At 43.5% G+C, this 25681-nt stretch overlaps 1 protein-coding gene across 2 annotated transcripts in view; it reads left to right on the forward strand.

Annotated features, from left to right (window-relative positions):
• LOC141085533 (neurotrophin-4-like) overlaps window positions 1-25681 on the forward strand; it is a 252865-nt gene that overhangs the window by 62110 nt on the left and 165074 nt on the right. Inside the window, exon 1 of one of the 2 annotated variants that reach the window (XM_073570962.1) lies at window positions 20858-21768. The exons of the other annotated variant lie outside the window; for it this stretch is intronic. The gene's annotated coding sequence lies outside the window, so the exon portion shown is untranslated. Of the gene's footprint in view, window positions 1-20857; window positions 21769-25681 lie in introns of those variants that run through there. 2 annotated transcript variants of the gene reach the window in all.

A 25681-nucleotide genomic window follows, 5' to 3' on the forward strand; every position in this document is an offset into this window, starting at 1 on the left:
CTTTAGGTGCCCTTTCTTGGTTTTACATATAAAGACACTTTGAGAAGATAATGTTTTTGCATGGACACTTTTCGAAGAATGATGTCTACCTCAAGGGACACTGCAAGAAAGTCCGGCTGGGAGCAGTGTTCAGCACCTTACAAGAATTTTGAATGTTTTATGATAAAGTATTTGATAATGTTGTGTCTTGTGAAAAGTAAATGTCTTTTATAGAATATTAGATACAGAGAATTAGAAAAGTTTTGAGATAGAATGTGAGAATTGAATAAAGACTGAATAATTGAAAGTGACAGGTGACAGGTCAAGAGTAGATGGTCAGTGTCTTGCGTCCAGTAGAAGAAAGAAAGAAAAAGAGAATAATTGATAGTAAATGTACTAAAGAAAATGTGTTGAGTATAGCACTTTGAATTAAGAATTGCACTTAAGAAAATTTTTGATACTAAGATAGGAAGTTAACCTGTTCGTAACGTTTAAGAAATGTGCCTCCTACATTAGGAAGATTAGATAAGTATTGTTGAATAGCATGCAAAAATTTTTGTGTGTTCCTGTATTGTACCTTTTGTTGTCTTAAAGCCCGCGGACGTGCTAAGTTTAACGGGGGGTATGTGGCGCCCCTGAGGCTTCAGTCGCCATAGAGGTACTGCACCTTCTCCTAAGGTGTAGTGCCCCACCATCCAGGTAGGCTGGGAACTCCTTTCCGCATTCCAACACCTGCACCCCACACACAGGATAGTTCAGCAGGGACCCATCCATGCTTTATGCTGGAAAGGTCATAGGGTGCCTTTTGTGGTCCCTGGCTTCGTAACACGAGAGGTGCTGGGGAGGCGGGTGGAGTTAGATATAAAAGAGTGGGAAGAGTGAGAGTTAGTAGTTAGTTGGTTAGAGGAGAGAGAAGAGAGAAGATGGGTGTCTGAGGGACGTGCTGCAGCAGGTCCCAGTGATCTGGGCTGCTGGCACGAGAAAGACCAGAGAAAGAGACTGATAAGATTGATAACCTAACCTTCCATAAGAGAGACAGAACAGATCGGAACGAAGGAGAATAGAAGGACGGTGGGAAGCAGGTTGAGAAAGAGAAATAACCCTTTCAGTCCAGAGAACGCAAAGGACGGGCCCGGTCCCCGAGGTTGATTGGATCTTTATGTCCGGCAACAGACACCGGAGGAGTAGTGAGCCGCTAACACCTTGCTCCCATCATAGACTTGGGACACAACAGCAACTGAATAGAGAGCCGGGACACAGTGAGGAGTCCCCGAAGCAGGCTACAGCTGTCTGTCATACAAGTAAAGACTAGGAACACCTAGAGAGAGGCATTCCAGGGTAACTAAGTACTGGAGTGCTTCGCACCTAAAGGCGCATTGGAGGAGTCGTTCAGTAAGGTACATGTTGGCGGAGTGTGGAAGGGAGAATCCTATCCTGCCTGGAGGTTGGCTGGAGCCCTGACCTGGAGAACACAGTACGGAGGCAGGTAGTTGTGTGAACTGCAAACAGTGAGTAAAGCTTTGGAACCGCATACTCTGGTGTCCTCCAGTTATTCCAGCACCGCTACATCTGGGTAACAACATCTGTGCCATTCTGCGCCTTTCCTCACCCATCGCACCTACACTGCCCTGGGACTACAGCTCCACCTGTGGGGAGCTATACCATCTCTGCTGCACCACACCATCAGTCCCAGCGGATCTGTATGCAGCATTGGCTTACCATCTTACTTGCCAAACACCACGGGTGGCGTCACGAACTTTCCATATAAACTATATTACAAACATCACCGCCATTGATATTGGGCGCCCAGAGCCACGGACTTGGTCACAGCTGCCGTGAAACTTTGCCCCCTGACACCGGCCCGGTACCAAGTACCCCGCTGTCCTGGGCGAGCGAGGGCGACCCAAATACATCACCAAGCTTAGTACAGCAATCAATTGTAATGTCAGGTCAGCCCCCAATTGTATCTTATGAACCTAAGGTGAAAATGGGAGTTGTTGTAATCAGTCATCATCAGATCACACATGAACCACATTACTGATTAAAGTTAGTCAGTATCACAAATAAACATTTACATCTAGGTACCATATCATCTTGTTTAGACTACATGATGACTTTTCACATCCACAGCTCATTTAAGCAGAGTTCCATCTTCTCCGGTCTTCTGCAGCACATCTCGACCCGGTGACCTTAAAAATAGCAGCGTAATTATAATGCTTATGAATAAAAATATCCACCTTACACTATGCCCCTGAATAAATAATAACCCTTCATTGTGTTCCCTGCTCAAAATATGATGCCACACTGTCCCTCTTGTGGTACATGCCTTCCATATTTACCTCTCCTTTCCATACTGGTCCCCTTCACACTGCCTTCTCAAACTGTGTCCTTCCTATAGTGTCCAGTCTCTATACTATCTATGCTCCCACATCATACTTCCTCCCTCCTTGGCATCCTGTCCCCTCCTTTCTGTGCTCTCACTGTCACGGGCAATAGTGGGAAAACAGGGGATGAGGAACCAGGGCCCCTGAACTGCCCCTCAGGCTAAGGAGGTGCCCTGACTTTCCTTAACTTGGGGGTACACTTGATGGTAGTGAGGCCCAAGTCCCTGACCTGTCCCTATCTCCTGTTTAGCCCTGAGCTAAACCCCCAACCCCCTCCCCAGGAGGTGAGACAGGGAAAAAAGTGAACTGCACCACAAACCAAAGGAAAGATAAGACAGACACCTCGGGGTTAAATAAACTAAAAAACAAAACTTAGCTTTCTCTGCTGCCAATTCTCTGAGCAGCAGAGTAAGGCACCAGATCAGCATTCAGCTGAAGCACCACTGCTCCTGATAAGATGAACCACCACTGCACCAGGTAGCTCCAGTCTTCACCACGGTTGGTATCAAAAGTAAGTATATCACCAACAGTGAGCTGCAGTACCTGGTGACCTTTTAAAGGAAGGTAGGAGTGGTCAACCACCAGCAGACTCAGACAAACAAAACAATAAATAAGGTGGCACAATCACTGAAACACGTATGATTTTAAATGTACTTTAAGCCTGTGACTGTCACTGGTAGGAATTACCCATTTTTGTGTCTCTGGATATAAAGATGGATTTTGGACTTATGTGCTTTTTAATGAAAATGGAATCAAAGTTTTTTTTTATGGATATCACCCTCGCTGGGCTTCTGCTTTACCAACTAAATATGTAGTAACACCAGCGGCCACCGGGGGGAAAAACTGACATTAACCACCGATTGCCAGAAAGGAAAAAAAGGTTTATATAAGAGAATACAGAATCTGACAGATCCAAAAATGGATCGTAACAATACCCCTCCTTCAATGAGGGGCATTTGGACCCTCAACACAGTACCTCACCAGAAAACCACCTACGTGAGGACGCCTAGATCCACCAGAGTTCACCTCGGCAATCACCTGACTCTAAGGTTTATGGAAACGTGGACTGATGGAGGTGGCAACGTATGCTCCGGAGGCACCACAAATCTCCAGAGCACCGACCTGGGGAATGAGTTGAGTATAGGCATTACTGGGGATAACTCCAGCTGGTATGTCCCCGGGCCGAGGATGGCCGACACCCGATACGACCCGATCACCTGAGAACTCCAGACCCCAGCAGCATACTTCCATTCGATGTTTTTGGTGGACACCCATACATACTCGTTCACACACAGGTCCGGACCTGAATGTTTATTGCCATGCACACGTTTTCCACAAGATGGTGAACTCTTTAAGGAACTGACAACAGAGGCGTCCCCTTGTGTCACCACACTCACACCCCCACAATTCAGAGAGGAAACCACCACCCTCCTCCTACCCCTCCTCCTACGAGGACTCCGCCTCCAGGGTTGGCTAATGGTGGGGGTTGAGACTTGCACCTACTCCCTGGCAGCACCTTTGCTGCCCCCACTGGAGAAGAAGGGGACAGTTGTAGAAAGGCGGCAGAGACAGTAGCTCACAGGCAACAGCCCTCACACGAGTGATCCCAGCTGACTACTTCCCTAGACCGCCAATCTATGACCGGGTTGTGTCTTTCCAACAAAGGGAGGCCTAAAACGATAGGTGATGGCATACCCACGAAGATTTAGCATTTCAGAGACTCTTCATGCTGAGTCCCTATACGCAGATGTATATTTTCTATGACTTGGGTCAACCTCCCCTTGCTCAGTGGGACAGAGTCAATGGCCTGGACGCTTAGGGGTTTGGCCAGAGTCCTACACTTCAGGCCATGAGTCTGGACAAAGTGAGCATCCACGAGTTTGACTCCCGCTCCACTGTCCACAAACACCGGTATGCCCTCAGGTACCCCGCCAACCACCACTCCTGCTGATATAGTACACTGAGAGGGCAAAATGGAGGAAATATACACTCCCTGGTTGCCTTCCTCCACATGACCAGGGGGACGCGGCTTCTTAGGTGGTACAGAATTTTTGGCGTGAGCCGGGCAGACCCTAAAAAAATGACCAGTCTGCCCACAGCAAAAACATGCCCCCAAACCACGATGAACCACAGGCAACACTGCTGGGGAACCAACTCCTCCCACCTGCCTGGGCTCGTCCGCCTGCACCAGTGAGTCCTCCTCCCTAGCGAGGACTACAGGGGGCATATTCGCCAAAGCCACAAAAAACTCATCCACTGACCATGGAGATGGTGAATCAGCCGGCATGGAGAAGGCCCAGGATTGGGGATCACCTTTAAGGAGAGATATGATGAATCCCACCTGCTGTTCCACACTCCCTAATGAACAAGGGTGGAGCCTGAAGTGTAGCTTGCAGGCCTCCTGAAAAACCAAAAAATTATCTCTCCCTCCAGAAAACCTGTCTGGGAGAGATAACTTGGGTTCTGGTTGAGCCTGAACCTGAGCTGAGGCCCCGAACCCCACCAACTGCTGCAGCTGCTGCTTCACCACACCACACAGCACCCCACGCTCCTCAGTGAGGGTCTAAAGCAATTGGACACATGTCTGCATTAGGGCCATGGCTCACCAGAAAAAATGGTCGGTTGGTGATAATGTAAGGGGCAATAGTGGGAAAACAGGGGACGAGAGCCAGGGCCCTTGAACTGCCCCTCAGGCTAAGGGGGTGCCCTGACTTTCCTTAACTTGGGGGTACACTTGATGGTAGTGAGACCCAAGTCCCTGACCTGTCCCTATCTCCTGTTTAGCCCTGAACTAAACCCCCTCCCCAGGAAGTGAGACAGGAAAAAAGTGATCTACACCAAAAACCAAAGGAAAGATAAGACAGACACCTCGGGGTTAAATAAACTAAAAAACAAAACTTAGCTTTCTCTGCTGCCAATGCTCCGAGCAGCAGAGTAAGGCACCAGATCAGCATTCAGCCGAAGCACCACTGCTCCTGATAAGGTGAACCACCACTGCAGCAGGTAGCTCCAGTCTTCACCATGGTTGGTATCAAAAAGAAGGGTATCACCAACATTGAGATGCAGCACCTGGTGACCTTTTAAAGGAAGGTGGGAGTGGTCAACCACCAGCAGACTCAGACTAACAAAACATGCAGTAACACCAGCGGCCACCGGGGAGAAAAACTGACATTAACCCCCGATGGCCAGAAAGGAAAAAAGGTATATATGAGAATCCAGAATCTGACAGATCCACAAATGGATCGTGACACTCACATTGTCCTCCCATGCTGTCCCCTCTCTATATTCCCCCCCATACTACCCGGCCTCTATCCTGTGCCCCTTCACACTTTTTTCCCCAATAATGTCTCCTCACACTATTTCCATCAGCAGTCTCCTCAAACATTTCCCCTTCCTGTTTCATATTGTCTCCTCATACATTTCCTCCTTGCTTTCCATGCTGTCTCCTCATACATCCCCATACAGTTTCCGCACCCATACCCTCCTACTCCTCATACTGATTCCTCACATGTTCCACACTCCCCATATTGTCTGCTTACAGATCCCCCTCACTGCCCATACTGCCATACTGTCTCTTCACAGGCCCCCTCGCTCCCACATACTGTCTCCAACAAGTCTTCTTCACTCCCCATACTGACATACTGTCTCCTCACAGGTCCCACTCACTCTCCATACTGACAAACTGTTTCATTACAGATCTCTCTCACTTTCCAAACTGCCATGCTGGCTCCTCATAGGTTCCCTTCACTCACCACATTGACTTTTTTTCCTCACAAGTCCCCCTTGCTACTCATTCTGTGTCCACACCAATCACCCCAAACTCCTCATGCTGTGTCCGTGGCACTAATCCTCCCTGCTCCTTTTACTGCTTACCTGATCAATGTTCATCATGCCTATGCGGCACCAGAGAGTGACATCATCAAAGTGATCAGCTGACCTGATCACTCTGCTGACTTCGCCCTGACTCAGAAGTGGCGACAATCAGGGCATCAATTGTACTCGTTTCTGAAAGAAGCAAGTACAATTAATTGCTGTGAGCCAGCACGCAGCATCTGCTCTGAGTCGGCTGTCAGCTTGACAGCCAGCTTAGAGAATGGCTGAATCCCACTATGGGGGGTAGCAAAATGCAGCTGCCGATGAGTCACAACAGACCGCCGCATCAGGCAGCATGACAGCGCCCCCCCCTGCCAACCTCATCCAATGCCCCTCTCGCCTCCCCTATATACACCCCTGAGTTTATTCATTGTTGCTCTAAATGTACCCACTACCTCGAAGAGGGAAAACATAGCTTAGCTGTGTTAGTTTGTGTATACCAGAGTGATAGAAGTGTACCTGATCGGTAATGGAAAGCTGGTATACTGTAGAAATAATGTATTGATTTGTCGAAATCCAAAGATATCTAAGACATCATAGAGATCCTTATAAAAACCCAATCTTTATTGCAAAATATTTAAAACATCACAACAGTGAAGAGACTTTTAAGAGCAATGTTTCAGCCAAATGGCCTTTCTCAAGCCTAAAATACAGTTGTGACTGGATTTGCTGTTTTTTTGGACGTGGTGGAAGGCCCTGCCGAGTTGCACATACTCATCGATGGTGCAGGGGAATTCTATATTGGCGCTTTCAGTGGTGCTCAGTGATGCAAAGCAGAACCATAGAATAATCCAATTTCAATAATCCACAGCACTCTACAAATGCCCATGTTTCTTCCAAAAGCCACCTACGTGTTTTGCCTGTGAATATGCTTTCTCAAGGACTCCTTCAAAAAGCTCATATACTCACGAAACAGCCTTAGATCACTTTCTCGTACTTCTATGTACCTGCTATCCATGCATAAAATAAACTGAATGCACATTTTAAGAGTGCCATGTATAGTCTCTGAAATTGAAAAACTCTGTTACCTTTAAAGGGAATCTGTCACCCATATTTCATGATATCATGTAAAGATATCACCCAATTGCGCGTCCCATAAGGATTCTATTAGGGCTTTTGACTCCCCCGACCCCGCACCTTTGAGGCATAAATTCCTTTTTTATGTTGTTGGGGATGTATGCAAATCGCCGCAGTCCGGTCTGACGGGCGTGGCTTAGTTGCCTTCTCCCCCCCCCCTCGGCTTGCTGCACGTAATCTTCATCTGTGAATAGCACAGATAACGTTGGTTTCCACGCTTGTGCATTGTAAAGGCCACCGGCGCCTGCGCAGTATGCTTTGCCCAGTTGTGAAGACTTCCGGGGCATAGACCGCGCTGGAAAATACCGGCGCATGCGCAGTAGCGATTATAAGCATACTGAGCAGGCGTCGGTGGCCTTTACAATGCGCAAGCGCGGAAACCAACGTTATCTGTGCTATTCACAGATGAAGATTACGTGCAGCAAGCCGAGGGGGGGGGAGAAGGCAACTAAGCCACGCCCATCGGACCGGACTGCGACGATTTGCATACATCCCCAACAACATAAAAAAGGTATTTACGCCTCAAAGGTGCGGGGTCGGGGGAGTGAAAAGCCCTAATAGAATCCTTATGGGATGCGCAATTGGGTGATGTCTTTACATGATATCACGAAATACTGTGGATGGATACCATGTTTTGGCATAGGTGGTTTCCTTCATTGGAGACTGCCCTTCCCGTGGTTGTTCCTTCCCGGTGAAAGACCTGGCTAGTCATTGCTTGCGTTGAGAAACATGTGATGGTGTCTCCGCGGCTTCTGTTTTGCATGTTTTACATATTTCCCATAAGGGATGGGGGCAGTGCTCTAGAATCATTGCGTTGAGAAACACGTGATTGTGTCTCCGCAGTGTCAGATGTTGATCTCCATGAGGTCAATCATCATCATTTTTCATAGTCTTCCACTAGGCATTGCTCCTACTAGCCAGTTTCCTACTCCACACTGATGAGGGGCAAATACCCCGAAACAGCTGTCTGTGGATGGATACCATGTTTTGGCATAGGTGGTTTCCTTCATTGGAGACTGCCCTTCCCGTGGTTGTTCCTTCCCGGTGAAAGACCGGCTGGTCATTGCTTGCGTTGAGAAACATGTGATGGTGTCTCCGCGGCTTCTGTTTTGCATGTTTTACATATTTCCCATAAGGGATGGGGGCAGTGCTCTAGAATCACTGCGTTGAGAAACACGTGATGGTGTCTCCGCAGTGTCAGATGTTGATCTCCATGAGGTCAATCATCACCATTTTTCAAAATATGGGGGTGACAGACTCCCTTTAAATAAATGTATAAATTGGTACACTTAAATCAATTAATAAATTATATTTTATAATGTGGAAAATCAAGCACCAGAATTTATTTGATGATGTATATTCTACATCTAACAGATCTTCAGTGTCAGGGCCGTCCTGGCAGATGGGAGAACAGGTGAACCCTCTGGTGGGCCCTCCACATCAATACATGAGCAATGTTTGATGCAATACACTTCAAGCAACATGAATAGACAAAAGTAGCATCTCATCATTAACAAGATACCTAAATATTAAAGCATAGGCATAGGTAATATTGCATGTAGCTGAGGAGTGGAGCACTAGGATCAATGGTGCACCCTTAGCACCCTAATCTGACACTGTGCCCTGTCGTCAGTAGTAGAAGGACTTGACAAATTGTTTTATCCTCTATTGTAAAGTAGATTACTTAAGAGATAATTGCATTAGACAGTTAGATGGGGAGATGATTAAGTCCATATGGATATAAGGGAGAGATTTTGGCATCTTGTAATGCAGGGCTGATGGTTAAGCCATATGCCGCCAGTGACAGTGATGAAGCACCATGTGCTGCAATGACTGCTCCATGTCCAGGAACAGAGGCTTCACGTCGGCTTTGTTTGACCTCTTACAGCTCAGCCTCTTGCTGCTCATCAGCAAGCAACAAAAATAAATTGCTTGGTCCTGAGTAAAATACTGAATTATAGTAACCGGGTCCAGATCTCTAATCCATGGGATTTCTTTTCTTGGAAACATTATCCTTGTCTATCAAGTTGCTGCCATTCTTATTTTAACTGCTTACTTAGTCTCCTGAATTTCCCATCTTTCCTTATGCACCATAGTGATGAGTTCACCCCTTTAAAGGGCATTTCCAATTCCAATTTATCTTATTAAGCTAAATCAGTGCTGCCGGTGATTGACTGTGTAGGGACACACCGACTTGAGAAGGGGAAAGGCAACATCCGGTTGTGAACATCTTCATGAAATTCCAGGAGGAATAACAGAAGAATAGCACAATGTAGAACTATAGGAATAGCTACTCAACAATTGTTAATTCGTAAAGCTTTCAGTTATTTACTAAAACAGAGAAACTCAGAGTGGTGAAATGTCCACTTTAACCACTTCATGACCCAGCCTATTTTGACCTTAATGACCTGGCCATTTTTTGCAATTCTGACCAGTGTCCCTTTATGAGGTAATAACTCTGGAACGCTTCAACGCATCCTAGCGATTCTGAGATTGTTTTTTCGTGACATATTGGGCTTCATGATAGTGGTAAATTTAGATCGATAATTTTTGCGTTTATTTGTGAAAAAATCAGAAATTTGGCGAAAATTTTGAAAATTTCGCCATTTTCAAATTTTGAATTTTTATTCTGTTAAACTAGAGAGTTATGTGACACAAAATAGTTACTAAATAACATTTCCCACATGTCTACTTTACATCAGCACAATTTTGGAAGCAAAATATTTTTTTGTTAGGAAGTTATAAGGGTTAAAAGTTGACCAGTGATTTCTCATTTTTACAACAAAATTTACAAAACCATTTTTTTAGGGACCACCTCACATTTGAAGTCACTTTGAGGGGTCTATATGGCAGAAAATACCCAAAAGTGACACCATTCTAAAAACTGCACCCCTCAAGCTACTCAAAACTACATTCAAGAAGATTATTAACCCTTTAGGTGTTTCACAGGAACTAAAGCAACATGGAAGGAAAAAAAGGACATTTTAATTTTTCCAACAAAAATTTTCATTCAGCATCAATTTTTTCATTTTCACATGGGCAACAGGATAAAATGGATCCTAAAATTTGTTGGGCAATTTCCCCTGAGTACACCGATACCTCATATGTGGTCAAAAACCACTGTTTGGGCGCACGGCAGGGCTCAGAAGGGAAGGAGTGCCATTTGACTTTTTGAATAGAAAATATGCTGGAATATTTAGCGCTTGCCATGTCGCGTTTGGAGAGTCGCTGTGTGCCTAAACACTGGAGCTCCCCCACAAGTGACCCCATTTTGGAAACTAGACCCCCCAAGGAACTTATCTAGATGCATAGTGATCACTTTGAACCCCCAGGTGCTTCTCAAATTGATCCATAAAAAAAAAAAGTACTTTTTTTCACAAAAATTATATTTTAGCCTCAGTTTTTTCATTTTCACATGGGCAACAGGATAAAATGGATCCTAAAATTTGTTGGGCAATTTCTCCTGAGTACACCGATACCTCATATGTGGTCATAAACCACTGTTTGGGTGCACGGCAGGGCCCGGAAGGGAAGGAGCGCCATTTGACTTTTTGAATGGAAAATTAGCTCCAATCGTTATCGGACACCATGTCGCGTTTGGAGATCCCCTGTGTGCCTAAACATTGGAGCTCCCCCACAAGTGACACCATTTTGGAAACTAGACCCCTTAAGGAACTTATCTAGATTTGTAGTGAGCACTTTGAACCCCCAAGTGCTTCACAAAAGTTTATAACATAGAGCAGTGAAAATAAAAAATCATTTTTTTTCCTCAAAAATGATTTTTTAGCACGCTATTTTTTATTTTCACAAGGGTAACAAGAGAAATTGGACCCCAAAAGTTGTTGTCCAGTTTGTCCTGAGTATGCTGGTACCCCATATGTGGGGGGGGGGCACTGTTTGGGTGCACGGCAGGGCGCAGAAGGGAATGAGCGCCATTTGACTTTTTGAAATGAAAATTAGCTCCAATCGTTAGCGGACACCATGTCGTGTTTGGAGAGCCCCTGTGTGCCTAAACTTTGGAGCTCCCCCACAAATGACCCCATTTTGGAAACTAGACCCCCTAAGGAACTTATCTAGATGCATAGTGAGCACTTTGAACCCCCAGGTGATTCACAGAAGTTTATAATGCAGAGCAGTGAAAATAAAAAATCTTTTTTGTTCCTAAAAAAAAATTTTTTAGTTGGCAATTTTTTATTTTCACAAGGGTACTAGGATAAATTGGACCCCAAAAGTTGTTGTCCAGTTTGTCCTGAGTACGCTGGTACCCCATATGTTGGAGGGAACCACTGTTTGGGCACACGTTGGGGCTCAGCAGGGAAGTAGTAACATTTTGAAATGCTGACTTTGATGGAATGGTCTGCGGGCGTCATGTTACATTTGCTGAGCCCCTGTGTGCCTAAACAGTAGAAACCCCCCACAAGTGACCCCATTTTGGAAACTAGACCCCCCCAAGGAACTTATCTAGATGTGTGAGCACCTTGAACCCCCAAGTGCTTCACAGAAGTTTATAATGCAGAGCCGTGAAAATAAAAAATCATTTTTTTTCCCTCAAAAAAAAATGAATTTTAGCACGCAATTTTTTTGTCACAAGGGTAACAGGAGAAATTGGACCCCAAAAGCTGTTGTCCAGTTTGTCCTGAGTACGCTGATACCCCATATGTGGGGGATGACCACTGTATGGGCACATGTCAGGGCTCGGAAGGGAAGTAGTGACGTTTTGGTATGCAGACTTTGATGGAATGGTCTGCGGGCATCATGTTACATTTGCAGAGCCCTTGATGTACCTAAACTGTGGAAACCCCCCACAAGTGACCCCATTTTGGAAACTAGACCCCCCAAGGAACTTATCTAGATGTGTGGTGAGCACCTTGAACCCCGAAGTGCTTCACAGAAGATTGTAACGCAGAGCCATGAAAATAAAAAATCTTTTTTTTTCCTCAAAAAATGAATTTTTAGCTCGCAATTTTTTATTTTCACAAGGGTAACAGGAGAAATTGGACCCCAAAAGTTGTTGTCCAGTTTGTCCTGAGTATGCTGATACCCCATATGTGGGGAGGGACCATTGTTTGGGCACACGTCGGGGCTCGGAAGTGAAGTTGTGACGTTTTGAAATACCGACTTGATTGAATGGTCTGCGGGCATCATGTTACGTTTGCAGAGCCTCTGATGTGCCTAAACAGTGGAAACCCCCCACAAGTGACCCCATTTTGGAAACTAGACCACCAAGGAACTTATCTAGATGTGTGGTGAGCAGCACTTTGAACCCCCCAGTGCTTCACAGAAGTTTATAACGCAGAACCGTGAAAATAAAAAATCTTTTTTTTCCTCAAAAAATGATTTTTTTAGCCCGCAATTTTTTATTTCCACAAGGGTAACAGGAGAAATTGGACCCCAAAAGTTGTTGTCCAGTTTGTCCTGAGTACGCTGGTACCCCATATGTGGGGGGGAACCATTGTTTGGGCACACGTCAAGGCTCGGAATGGAAGTAGTGACGTTTTGAAATACAGACTTTGATGGAATAGTCTGCGGTCGTCATTACGTTTGCAGAGCCCCTGATGTGCCTAAACAGTGGAAACCCCCCACAAGTGACCCCATTTTGGAAGCTAGACCTTCCAAGGAACGTATGTAAATGTGTTGTGAGCACTTTGAACCCCCCAAGTGCTTCACAGAAGTTTATAATGCAGAGACGTGAAAATGAAAAAATCATTTTTTTCCACAAAAATAATTTTTTAGCCCCCAATTTTTTATTTTCCCAAGGGTAACACGAGAAATTAGTCCCCAAAAGTTGTTGTGCAATTTTTCCTGAGTACGCTGATACCTCATATGTTGGGGTAAACCACTGTTTGGGCACACGTCAGGGCTTGGAAGGGAGGGAGCACCGTTTGACTTTTTGAGCGCAAAATTGGCTGGAATCAATGGTTGCACCATGTCGCGTTTGGCGACCCCCCTGATGTGCCTAAACAGTGGAAACCCCTCAATTCTAACTCCAACCCTAACCCCAACACACCCCTAACCACAGCCCTAACCCTAACACATCCCTAACCACAAGCCTAACCCTAATTCCAACGCTAACCCTAATTCCAACCCTAACCCTAATTCTAACCCTAATTCCAACCCTAACCCTAATTCCAACCCTAACCCTAATTCAACCCTAACCCTCTTTCCAATCCTAACCCTAACCCTCTTTCCAACCCTAACCCTAACCCTCTTTCCAACCCTAACCCTCTTTCCAACCCTAACCCTCTTTCCAACCCTAACCCTAACCCTCTTTCCAACCCTAACCCTAACCCTCTTTCCAACCCTAACCCTCTTTCCAACCCTAACCCTAACCCTCTTTCCAACCCTAACCCTAACCCTCTTTTCAACCCTAACCCTCTTTTCAACCCTAACCCTAACCCTCTTTTCAACCCTAACCCTAACCCTCTTTTCAACCCTAACCCTAACCCTAATGGAAAAATAAAAATAAAAATATTTTCTTTATTTTATTAGTTCTGCCTACCTATGGGGGTGATAATCGGGGGGTTTATTTACTTTTTCTTTCATTTTGATCACTGTGAGAGTGATCAAAATGAAAGAATGGAATCTGCAGCCGGCAGATTCGGGCGGGCGCACTGCGCATGCGCCCGCCATTTTCTAAGATGGCGGCGCCCATGAACCAGACCCGCCGGACACCGGGAGCGACAGGGGGACTTAGAAGGTGCCGGGGGAGGTGAGAGGGGGTGATGGGGTTATCGTAATCTGGCGGGGAGCAGAGGGAATGGGAGGGGGGCAGATGATGACAGCGGCGGCAGATCGCCGCTGTCATTCAGTTGCGGGGGGGGGGGCGATCGCCGGTGGGGGGGTGGAATCGGTGTCTCCAGCCATGTCCGATGCTACAGCAGCATCGGCCACGGCTGGATTGTAATATTTCATCAATTTTCATTGATGAAATATTACTATCGCTCTGATTGGCTGTTTCACTTTTAACAGCCAATCAAAGCGATCGTAGCCACGTGGGGGCGAAGCCACACCCCCTGTGGCGAAGAACAAAGCCCCCTGTATCTGCGGGTCGGGTGACCTTTCAGTGACCTAGGTCACCCGACCCGCAGGGGGGCTTTAAAGTCATGACGCCACATAGGCGTCATGGGTCGTTCTGACACGACTTTTCATGACGCCTACGTGGCGTCAAAGGTCGTGAAGGGGTTAAACCCTTAACCCCCTCAAAACCAGAGGTTTTTCCGTTTTTTTAATTTTTTGCTCCCCTTCTTCCCAGAGCCATAACTTTTTTATTTCTCTTTCAATATGGCCATGTCAGAGCTTATTCGTTGCGGGATGAGTTGTACTTTTGAACGACACCATTGGTTTTAATATATCGAGTCCTGGAAAACGGAAAAAAAATTTGAAGTGCCGTGAAATTGCAAAAAAATGCAATTCCACGGTTGATTTTTTTAACCATGTTCACTAAATGCTAAAACTTTTTTTATCGTTTTATTTTGAATGGGGCGAAAAGGGGGTGATTTGAACTTTTATATTTTAAATATTTTTTAATACTTTTAAAAACTTTTTTTTACCTTTTGCATGCTTCAGTAGTCTCCATGGGTGACTAGAAGCTGCGATATTCCGATCGCCTTGTCTACACACTGGCAATGATCACAGGCGGCACTCATGGCAATCCAGCAAAGACAACCATAGAGGTCTGCTTCAGACCTCTGGTTGTTATGCCATCGGTGACCTGCAATCATGTGACAGGGTCACCGATAGGCGGGATTTACGATTCGCTTGCGGTAAGTGGGAGTTAAATGCCCCTGTCAGAAACTGACGGCGGCATTTAACTAGATAACAGCCACTGGTGGATCGTGATTCCACCCCAGACTGTTGCAGGCACATGTCAGCTGTATATATCAACTGACATGTGACCGGAAAGGTGCGGGATCAGCGCCGGAGCCCGCAACAAACAGGGAGAGTTCAACATCGACATACTATTACACCCCATGGTGTAAAAGGGTTAAAGGGGTTTTCCCATGAAGTAAGTTTATGTTAATCAACATTTTAATCAAGAGATCTTTGAATAATAATAAGTTCCACAATTGGATGTGTTTAAAAAAATGTTCCTTTGCTGAGATAATCTTTTAAGCTGCTTCTGATCTGGTCATTACCTCTCCCTCTCCCTGGCCAGACCTTCTATTTGTCTTGCCAGTGAAAGCTTTGCTTCCTAGCTCTTTGGAGACGCTGTACTGAATTGCAGTTTGCTGTTTCTACTAGAGGTTGTTGCGTGCAATTTTTGGGTGTAAACTTTCCTAATTGTCCTATTTCCATTTGGTTGGTACATTCTTATCTTTTCTTATATACAGGTGCTTCTCACAAAATTAGAATATCATCAAAAAATACATTTATTTCAGTTCTTCAATACAAAAAGTGAAACTCATATGTTATATAGTGATCTATTTCAAGTGTTTATTTCTGCTTATGTTGATGACTATGGCTTACAGCCAATGAAAACCCAGAAGTCAGAATCAGCAGTGATCCTGTGCTGTAATGTCCGTATACTCTTTTACTTAAAGTACTCCCACTGTCAATCACTGATAGAGGGATTTACCATGCGCCAGACAGAAGCTCAACATTTGTCCCGCCCAACGGCACCCCTGTCACATGATTGCGGAGCGCCAATGGGTTGTCATGACAGCAGGAGTTCTGGTGAAGACCCTCGTGCCAGCTCGTGATCGGCGTTCATAGGAGATCGTGATTTCTGCTATACATAGTAGTGCTGAAGCACTGCTATGTGAATAGCACAGGCGATCGGACAATCACAGCTTCAAAAAAAGTTTTAAAAAATATGAAAAAAACATTTAAAGACACAAACAATCAAATCACCCCCTTTTGTCCCACTAAAAATAAATCAATAAAAAATTGCATATTTGGTATTGCCGCATTCGAAAAATATAAAATTAATACAATGTAACGAGAAGAATCAAAGCGCCAGAATTACCGTATATACGCGAATATAAGCCGAGATTTTCAGCCCATTTTTTTTGGCTGAAAGTCCCCCTCTCGGCTTATATTTGAGTCATATACACCAGGGGGTTGGAGGGGGAGGGTGGCGGGGGTGTCAGGTCATACTTACCTGTCCTGGTGTGGTCTCTGCAGCCCCCAGCTTCTCCGCGATCTCCCTTCCTTCCTTCAGCGGTCACATGGTACCACTCATTAAACTCATGAATATGCACATATTCATGAGTTTAATGAGCGGTACCATGTGACCACTGAAAGCAGGAAGGGAGATCGCGGGCTACAGAGACCGTGCCAGGATGGGTAAGTATAGCAATACTCACCTGTCCGGGGTCCATCGCTGCTTGCTGCTGTCTGGCACATCATCTGTCAGTGACGTTCAGACAGCAGAGGGCACGGTGACGTGGTTAGTGCGCGCCGTGCCCCCTGCAGTCTGAATGTCACTGACAGATGATGTGCCAGCCAGCAGGAAGTAGTGATGGACCGGGGGGACAGGTGAATATCTCAGGTGCCAGCAGTGACACCGGCACCTGGCCCTAGCGACGGAGAGGTGAGCATGTAATTTTTTTTTTTTAAATGCAGCAGCGGCAGCACATGGGGGCATAATCTGTGGAGCATCTTATGGGGGTAGCATATAGGGGTATAATCTATGGAGCATCTTATAGGGGGGCAGCATATTGGGGCATAATCTATGGAGCATCTTATGGGAGCAGCATATAGGGGTATAAACTATGGAGCATCTTATAGGGGCAGCATATAGGGGCATAATCTATGGAGCATCTTATAGGGGCAGCATATGGGGGCATAATCTATGGAGCATTTTATAGGAGCAGCATATGGGGGCATAATCTATGGAGCATCTTATGGGGGCAGCATATGGGGCCTATTCTATGGAGCATCTTATGGGGCATAATCTATGGAACATCTTATGGGGCCATAACCTTTATGGAGCAGCATATGAGGCATATTATTCTATGGAGCATCTTATGGGGGCATTATTAACCTTTATGCAGCATTATATGGGGTGTATTTTGTATGGAGCATCTTATGGGGCCATCATGAACTGTATGGAGCATTATATGGGGCTCCTGATTCACTATGGATATTCAAAAACATTTAACCTACTAATATCTCAATTAATTTTACTTTTATTGGTATCTATTTTTACTTTTTAAATTTACCAGTAGCTGCTGCATTTTCCACCCTAGGTTTATACTCGAGTCAATAAGTTTTCCCAGTTTTTTGTGACAAAATTAGGGGGGTCGGCTTATACTCGGGTCGGCTTATACTCGAGTATATACGGTATGGGTTTTTTTTGGACACTGCAACATTGCAATAAAAAAGGCAATCAAAACATCATAGCTACCCCAAAATGGTATCAATAAAAACGTCAGCTCAGGACACCAAAAATAAGCCCTCACCCAGAAAAAAAGAAAATGTCTTGGAAAATGGTGACATACAGTAGGTAAGGAAAGTATTCATACCCCTTTAAATGTTTCACTCTTTGTTTCATTGCAGCAATTTGGTAAATTCAAAAAAGTCCATCTTGACTGAAAAAAAAAACAGAAATTTAGAAATTTTTGCAAATTTATTAAAAAAGAAAAACTGAAATATCACATGGTCATAAGTATTTAGACCCTTTGCTCAATATTGAGTAGGAGCATCTGTGGCACCCTGCGTCTTTGCCGCCACTAAAGGGTTAAATATGTACTGTTTTGCGAGCAATGGGATTTATGCTTTCTCTGCTAGAGACCACAACACACACACACAATTTACCTCACTCCCTTACTTGTCTGAAGCTTAGAGCTTTGCAGATATACCCTAACTGAGTTGCTTGAGTGCTGCTCAACTTGGCTCCAATTGGTTCCCCACGATCATGTAATAAATGGTAGGATGATTGCTGCTCTATGACCCAAAAAAGTATATATTTTAATTCATATGCAAGTGAGGCTAAAGTGCTCTGAGCATGATCAGAGCACTCCGCGGGATTCAGCCTTCCAGGCTCTATACCTTGCTTAGTGCACTCCTTTTGTTTGATTGCCAACTCACTACCTTAAATGGGAACTGCTTAACCACTGTTCTACAAAGAAAGTGTTTGTATTCCTACAAATAGAGAGGCAGCACAAACAAGCTGGAGATCTAGTATCTCCCCTAGACTGGAGTGCCCCTGGATATTTTGCTTTGCAAAATGAAAATCAAGAAATTCCCTTTCTCTCAATCCCTACCTATGGGACTTATCCCCTCCTTTGAGACACAGGAAAACCCCTTTAGGGAGTTCTGTACGGCTTTGGAACAAAATCGGAGCTTCATTTTAATATTTCCTTACTCTTTTGAGCATGCTTTGTCACATATACAAACTTGATGAACACTGATTTTCCATATTCACCACTATTAACAACGCCATTCAAGCCTGCCCCATCATCATCTGTCTTTATCAATATGACCTATTTGGGTGATGTTATTTTTTAGAAAAACAAAGGGATTATGAAACAATTTACTCTGTATATACTATATATAGGTCATTTCTATGTCATTTCCCAGAATACTCCACGGCATTGAAAGCCATAGGCAATTTTGCAGAATACATTTTGATAGAATTGTATTTAAAGGTCAGTAGTGAACCTACATTTATATATTAGAAGCAAATTGTGTAGAATATAATGAAAATATTCTGCAATTTCCTGATATATTATTATAGAAATATTCATGTTATGAGCAGGTACTGATGTTGTAACAGGGCAGGCGAACTGCAGGAAAATCAAGGATGACTCGTCATTGTCATTCACTGAAAGCAAGCTGAGAACTTAAAAATGAGGAGGAATTGAAACATGGTTGAACATTTCCTTGTGCAATTAATAAAATTGGAAACCTACTTTATTAAACGGTTTATTTTGGTTGGTAGAAGTTATGATCTCTCCTCTGGATAGTTAATAATTCTAAAAAAGTCGTTGGTCTGACTTCTGTCATTCTCACCAATCATCAGAACTGGGCACTTTTGTCTCTATTGAAAAGTAGAAGCAGTGCACATGCTCAAACACAGAATTTTACTATTTTTTCTGTAAAATGATGGGCACCGCAATGGGAACCTTACAGACCCCATTATAATGGAGTTCTTTAGGTGTTGCTTTTTTCCATCATGTTGTGGTTCTGCTCTTTGCATTAATTCCAATTTTGTGTTCCTAGAAAGGAATAAGGAACAAGATTGCCTAACACTAGTGTGAATGGAGCCTAAAAGGTGCTCCATTTGGAAGACGTTATCACCTATCTACAGCCTTTGTAGTACCTTTTAGATGGGTGGTAGTCAAATGTCTGAAACGCCAAAAGATTGCCAGAATGGAGCGCTTTTATCCCCATTAGAATGTAGTAGCATTGCTCCATTCATTCTCTATGTGACTGCTGGAGAAAGCAGAGTACAGCATTCAGCAGTCTCATAAAAAATGAATGGAGCAGTGGCTACTCCATTCAAATAGGGATAAAAATGGCTCATTCTGGCAATCCTTGGGTGTTTCAGTGACCAGGCCACCCCCATCTAGAAGGTACCACATATACTGTGGATGGGTCATAACGCCTTCCAACTAGAGCACCCCTTTAAAGCTACATTCACACTAATGTTTGGAAATCTCGTTTCTTTGTTCCTTTCTAGGAACATAAAATTGGAATTGAAGCCCAGGCCAGATCCGTTATATGATGTATAAAAAAGCACCTGAAGGACCCCTTAAAAATGGGGTCTGTTTTGTTCCTGTTATGGTACCCATTATAATGGCCATCATTTTCCAGGAAGAAAATTGAGTAAAGTTCTTGGGGTAGCTCTAGTAGAACATCATATGAAATGTTAGAGGTCCACCCAGTTTTAAAGGCACCAGAACTAGCCAGTAATTATTGTTCCTAATTAGTATCTAGTGCTAGTATAGTAATTGAATATAAATATATAAAGTACAGTATGTAGGAAATAATTATCTCCATCCTTGGTGCACTGTAGCATGGGGAAGGCGGTTCTGGAAAAAACATGAGCCCAGTTACAAGTGGGTACCACCAAGTCAATCAGGTTTGGCCAGATAAAGAACTAGGATAGTGATTTGATCTCATCATAAACCTTACAGCATGAGGTTATTATATCATTATATAATTACAAGTGGTTGCCACCAAATCAATCAGCTTTGGCCAGATACAGGACTTGGATAGTGAATTGGTCCCATAAACCTTTTACATGAGGTTAATTATTATAATATGATTATATAGTTACGTCTATGTCAATTACAGTAAATACCATAGTTTTGTAGGTTACAATACGCATAACTTTAATAGTCATATGAATAATCATCTTGGCAATACTTGACAACAAGCAGCACTATACGAATATACTGCATAAAGTGTAAGGCATTACTGCAGTGCAAATGTAAGGCAGATCCACCCAGGTATTTTGCCCAGTGGCCTGGGTGTTATTATCAGGGTGAAATTATCTAGAAAAGGGGAGTGGAAAGACACGTCATCACTGGTAAAGAATGAAAAAATGAGAATTTGAGTATGAGTAAAGTATATCTGCCTCCTGCTAGGAATTTCAACTCACATGTGGCAGAAGGGAAGCCGCAGGGATCAAGTTATATATAAATAAGAAACAGGACCAGCACTGGGCAGGAGGAGCTCACGGAGACTGATCACAAAAGTGATATTTGGGAGCAAGAAAGGTGCTCAGAGGACTTGTGCAAGGAGCTAAAGAAACTTCTCAAGGGGGTTTGTGTAATGAACTAAGGAGGGCGCTCAGTGAACTTAGGGATAGTACTTAGAAGACTTCTACAAGACTTGGGGAGGGGTCCTCAGTGAACTTGTTCAAGAGTTTGAAGAAGGTTTTCAGAGGACTTTTTATGGAAACTGGAGAAGGTATTCAGAGGACTTTATCTGGAGATTAAAGGTGTTCAGAGGACTTTATCTGGAGACTGATGAAGGTGTTCAGAAGACTTTATCTGGAGACTGAAGAAGACCAAAAGAAGGTGCAAGTGGAGTACAAGGATCTGGAAAGGGGGCATAGAAGACATCTACAAGGAGTTGTGAAGGGTGCATAGTGGAAGTCAGAGAGTTCTCTGTGGACATCTGCAAAGAACTAGGCATAGTGCAGCACTGGACTTGCACAGGGAGCTGGGGAGGTGGTGTAATCCAGCCTGTGCTTGTTACTTTCCAGCCTTATATACTTCAGCGCAAGGAACCTAAGAAACACTCCCCTCCAGCCTGCAAGAATGACTGTTCTCTTCCTGCTTTGGATACAAGTTCTTTCTGAAAGTTTTGGCACTAAAGTATCCTGAAAGGGAACAGGGTGCACACAGGACCAGGGCAGTGGGTGCCCTTTCATCTACCTTTTTGTATTCTGCAGTCTCATTTTTTATTGGAGTGGCAGAAGACACAGATAATAGTGCTGCAGCTTGTATGTCCCTGATCACATGTGTGCCTGGGAGACTGAAGAACTTACTGCTGGAGGAAGGTAAGCTTGTAATCTGTGTATATATCTTCTCTAGGACTTGTCCAGGGTGAATGGAATCTAATGTAATGTGTTTATCAGATGAATTCCTGCCTGCTGAATTCATCTCCATGTGTCTCTGTAGGTCAGTCACTGGCCAGCTACAGTCATGGGTGCAAAATACAGCACATCCCAAAGGATACAATGTTTATTTCATACCCTGGAAAGATTTGGTAGATGACCAGTAGTAAACTTTCATGATACACTTTCAAAACTTTACAAATCTTTTAGAACACTTTGCATTTTTAATGATCTAGATCTTTGGCAATCGGATGTGATAACTTTTGTGCGATTATGAAATCATTTGCAATGTTACCGTCACCTCCTTGACTTAATCCTTTGATAATTTATCATATTAGAATCCTAAACTGTAAAGGATCGCTCACACGTACCGTTTACCGCTGCCTTTCAGCCCTTACGGCATGATAGCAGGTGTATTCTATAGGTCAAAAAATATGGTAAAATATCTGGAAATTAGATTATTATAAGGTAAGGAACCAATTAATTTTAGTGATATCAGAAGAAATTTTGAAACTTGGATTGGACCGTAAAAAAGTCTTAGACGTCAGGTTGTATTTGGAAAGAATACGTCCAACATTGGTTCTAGTTTTGGAACCTGTTTTATATCAAGGAATAGAATGCAGAGAAATGAAAGAGACTTATTGGTTTTGAGTTGGCTGATGTTATTTTTTCTTTTTTTCCTTGGAAATCCTTGACAAACGCCTCTTGGTGTCGGATGTAATCCGCACTGTTGCCTATATGACTTGATGTTACTGTGTTATGTAAATACAGTTGTAAGAAAGGTTACATGAGGCGATGCAGCACAGGAAGGCAACACGCTGACAATGAATGGCAGCAGGAGTTGTACATGTCGGATTGTGATTTCTATAATGTCACAGGCAGGTTGCAATATAGGGTCGCTGGTGTCGCCCATTTCGTGCCCGTCTTGTTCTCAGTTTAGAAAACTGGACCTTGATTTTGCAAATCTACAGAATGTATCAAAACGTAAACACTATTTACTCTCTGCATGAACTCTTATTATTAATGTTTTTAGTGATGAGAGCATAGAAGTAACTGGAACAGATTGGTTCTAAAGTTTCTTCCCGAAAGAAGAAAATGTATCCAAGGGGTTCTAGGCTTTGGATAATCCTTTTAAGTTAGAAGGCCCCCCCAAAAAATTATATTAGGGTATCATGCTGCAAGCAGTTGAAATATGGTGCAGAATCTGGCACTAGGTCACCCGTTACAGCATCTTCTAATAAGAAGAATAAGTGGGGTTGCCCAAGCCGATAATGGCAATGGGTCATCAATATCAGATCGGTGGGGATGCTGAGTGTGGGAACCCTACTGGAGCAGCATAGCTCTGTACAATGTGTAGTAGCTATTCCTGGGTACTCAGCTCCTATTGAAGTGAATAGAAGCTGAGCTACACTACTCAAAAATGGCCGTTAAAGGGGTTGTCTGGGATTTTAGAATCGATGGTCTAGGTTAGGTCAATCATTTTTGATCTGTGAGGGTGCAACACCTTGAACCGCCACCTATCAGCTATTCCAAGTTTTGGCAGCTGCCAGAACTTGCTGCAGAGCACAGCTCCGCTGACTGTATAATGGCCGCGACTGGGTACCGCAGATTTACCACTATTCATATCAATAGGGGGTGGATGTGTAGTACCCAGCGGCGGTCACTATTTCGTCGATGTAGCTGTTCTGTGCATCTCCGTTACTGGGCAGTTCTAAGTCTTCATAAAATAACAATTCGGAAAACTGATTGCTACCAATTGAGGCATTTTTGGAGTTGTGACGTACACAACGCACTCAGGGAAGCAACCCCCACACCCCCTTCGATTTCACTTTTAAAATATATTATTTACCCTATGTGCGTTTGTATCTTTTTATTTTCTACGCAATCAGTGTTAATTATACCAGACTGTGTATGAAAACTCCTAAATGATACGGCAACTCCCAGTTGTCAATTTAATCAGATTTTTCAAGGAGGAGTAATGGAGGAACTGCACAGTGCAACGTTCTAAAATGTAATGTTGCAGAACTGTGATTACAAGTGGAATGTGAGTATTCAATAAAACGGACATGTCAGACTTGTTCTCGGGTTCCTTTTGAGAGTTAACAAAAAAAATCTCAAAAAGTTATAGCAACAAATACAAAATTAATAATGAAACTGTAAGACATAATTTTATTAGATTAGTCACATGATTAGATTAAAAAAATACATATACCCTTTTAAGAATTCTCTAATCATCATCTTAAAGGTGTAGTCCGAAATACAAATTAATTTTCATCCTAAATGCCATAATCTAATCTATTTTCTAATATTCCTTATCCTTCCCTAACTTCAATAACTGTGTTTCTTTTTTTTAGAACTTCCTTTTAAATGACACTTTTAATTGAGAATCCCAGTGCATACTATAATACGCAAATGAAGCGCAATCGGGGCGGAGTCTGCAGCCCCTGCCCCCTCCCTGAAATGGAGCTTCATGGGTGACCTTCTTTTCAGGGGCTGTCCTAGTACCTGCTCTGTCACTGTGCGATGTGCACAATGACAGCGTGCTTTCTTGCTGGCTCAGATCAGTAGTAACAAATCAGCAACAGAGATCACTGTTAGTGCAAATTGTAAGAATACAAGATGTGCAGAGACCAGCGCCAACCCCGCAAATGACATCACATCACTTGCGGGGGGCAGCTCAGGTCTCTGCAAGCTGAGTGTTCATCTTCCCACATAGACTGTCAGCAAAAGAGTGCACTGTCATTGTGCACATCACACTTAGATAGTGTAGTGAGAGAAGGATAGGGAACTTTTAATTAAAGTATACTAGCAAATATAATAGTTTACAGTATTATATAGGCTTTTAGGATGGAAATTAATGTGTATTTCAGACCACTACTTAATAGTGGAAAATAAATGTCACTGGTGCTTAGCTGACAAATTCCTTCAAGATGTGATTCATATGATAACATTACATAATTTACAACTGGAGGAAATTGCTATTTATGCATTTTTAATATTATTATTCAAGAGGTTTTCCATTGATACGTAATGTTCAGTCCCACAATGCAGCGAGAATAGTTTGCAGGGCTCTAGTGCAGCTGTCACGGAGCACCAATGTGGCTGCTGGATCAGGGTCTTTGAAATCAATTTGGTCATCTCTACTACTAATAGGTTTTATCTTTCATTCCCTTTTTATAGAAGTAATTTGTAGATGGTAAATAATAAGACCAAGCCATTGTAGGCAGCTATTGACTGTGCACAGATACAATGTGATGCTATACATTCGCATACCAGATGGACATGGAGTTCGCCATTCATGGATTAAATTACAAAGATGGGTGTTCTATGAATAACGAGTAGTGTAATGTCACCCGAAATTGCTTTCAGCTTTGTCCCTTTGCTTTTTATTTCATTCATAAAACCATCTCGACAATCAGACAAGAAGGACGTGTGATTAGTCTGCAGCGATCCCTTTCTTTCTACTTTACGTGCCAGCTGTTTTGTATTTTGCATAGTTATGAGTGATCCTGCATCTCATTAGGTTGGCTGGTGTGCAGAGGCTCTGACCTGTAACCACATGATGAAGCACATTGCATGATGCAATTCGAAGGGTTTTGGACCCTTTTTGACCGATGGTCTATTGAAAAGTTAAGGTGGCATGACCCTCTTCATAGTTGTGCTAAAACATACAGTGGCATGTAAAAGTTTGGGCACCCCTGTTCAAAATTACTGTTACTGTGAACAGTTGCGTAAGTTGAAGATTAAATTATCTCTAAAAGGCCTAAAGTTAGAGATGACATTTCCTTTGTATTTTAGGCAATACTGCTGAAGAACCCGGTGCTGCCCGGGCATAGTAACTAACTACGGTTAGTTA

This window comes from Dendrobates tinctorius, unplaced genomic scaffold, assembly GCF_039654945.1.
Source record: "Dendrobates tinctorius isolate UK_male_01 unplaced genomic scaffold, ASM3965494v1 ptg000028l, whole genome shotgun sequence".
Taxonomy (NCBI): domain Eukaryota; kingdom Metazoa; phylum Chordata; class Amphibia; order Anura; family Dendrobatidae; genus Dendrobates; species Dendrobates tinctorius.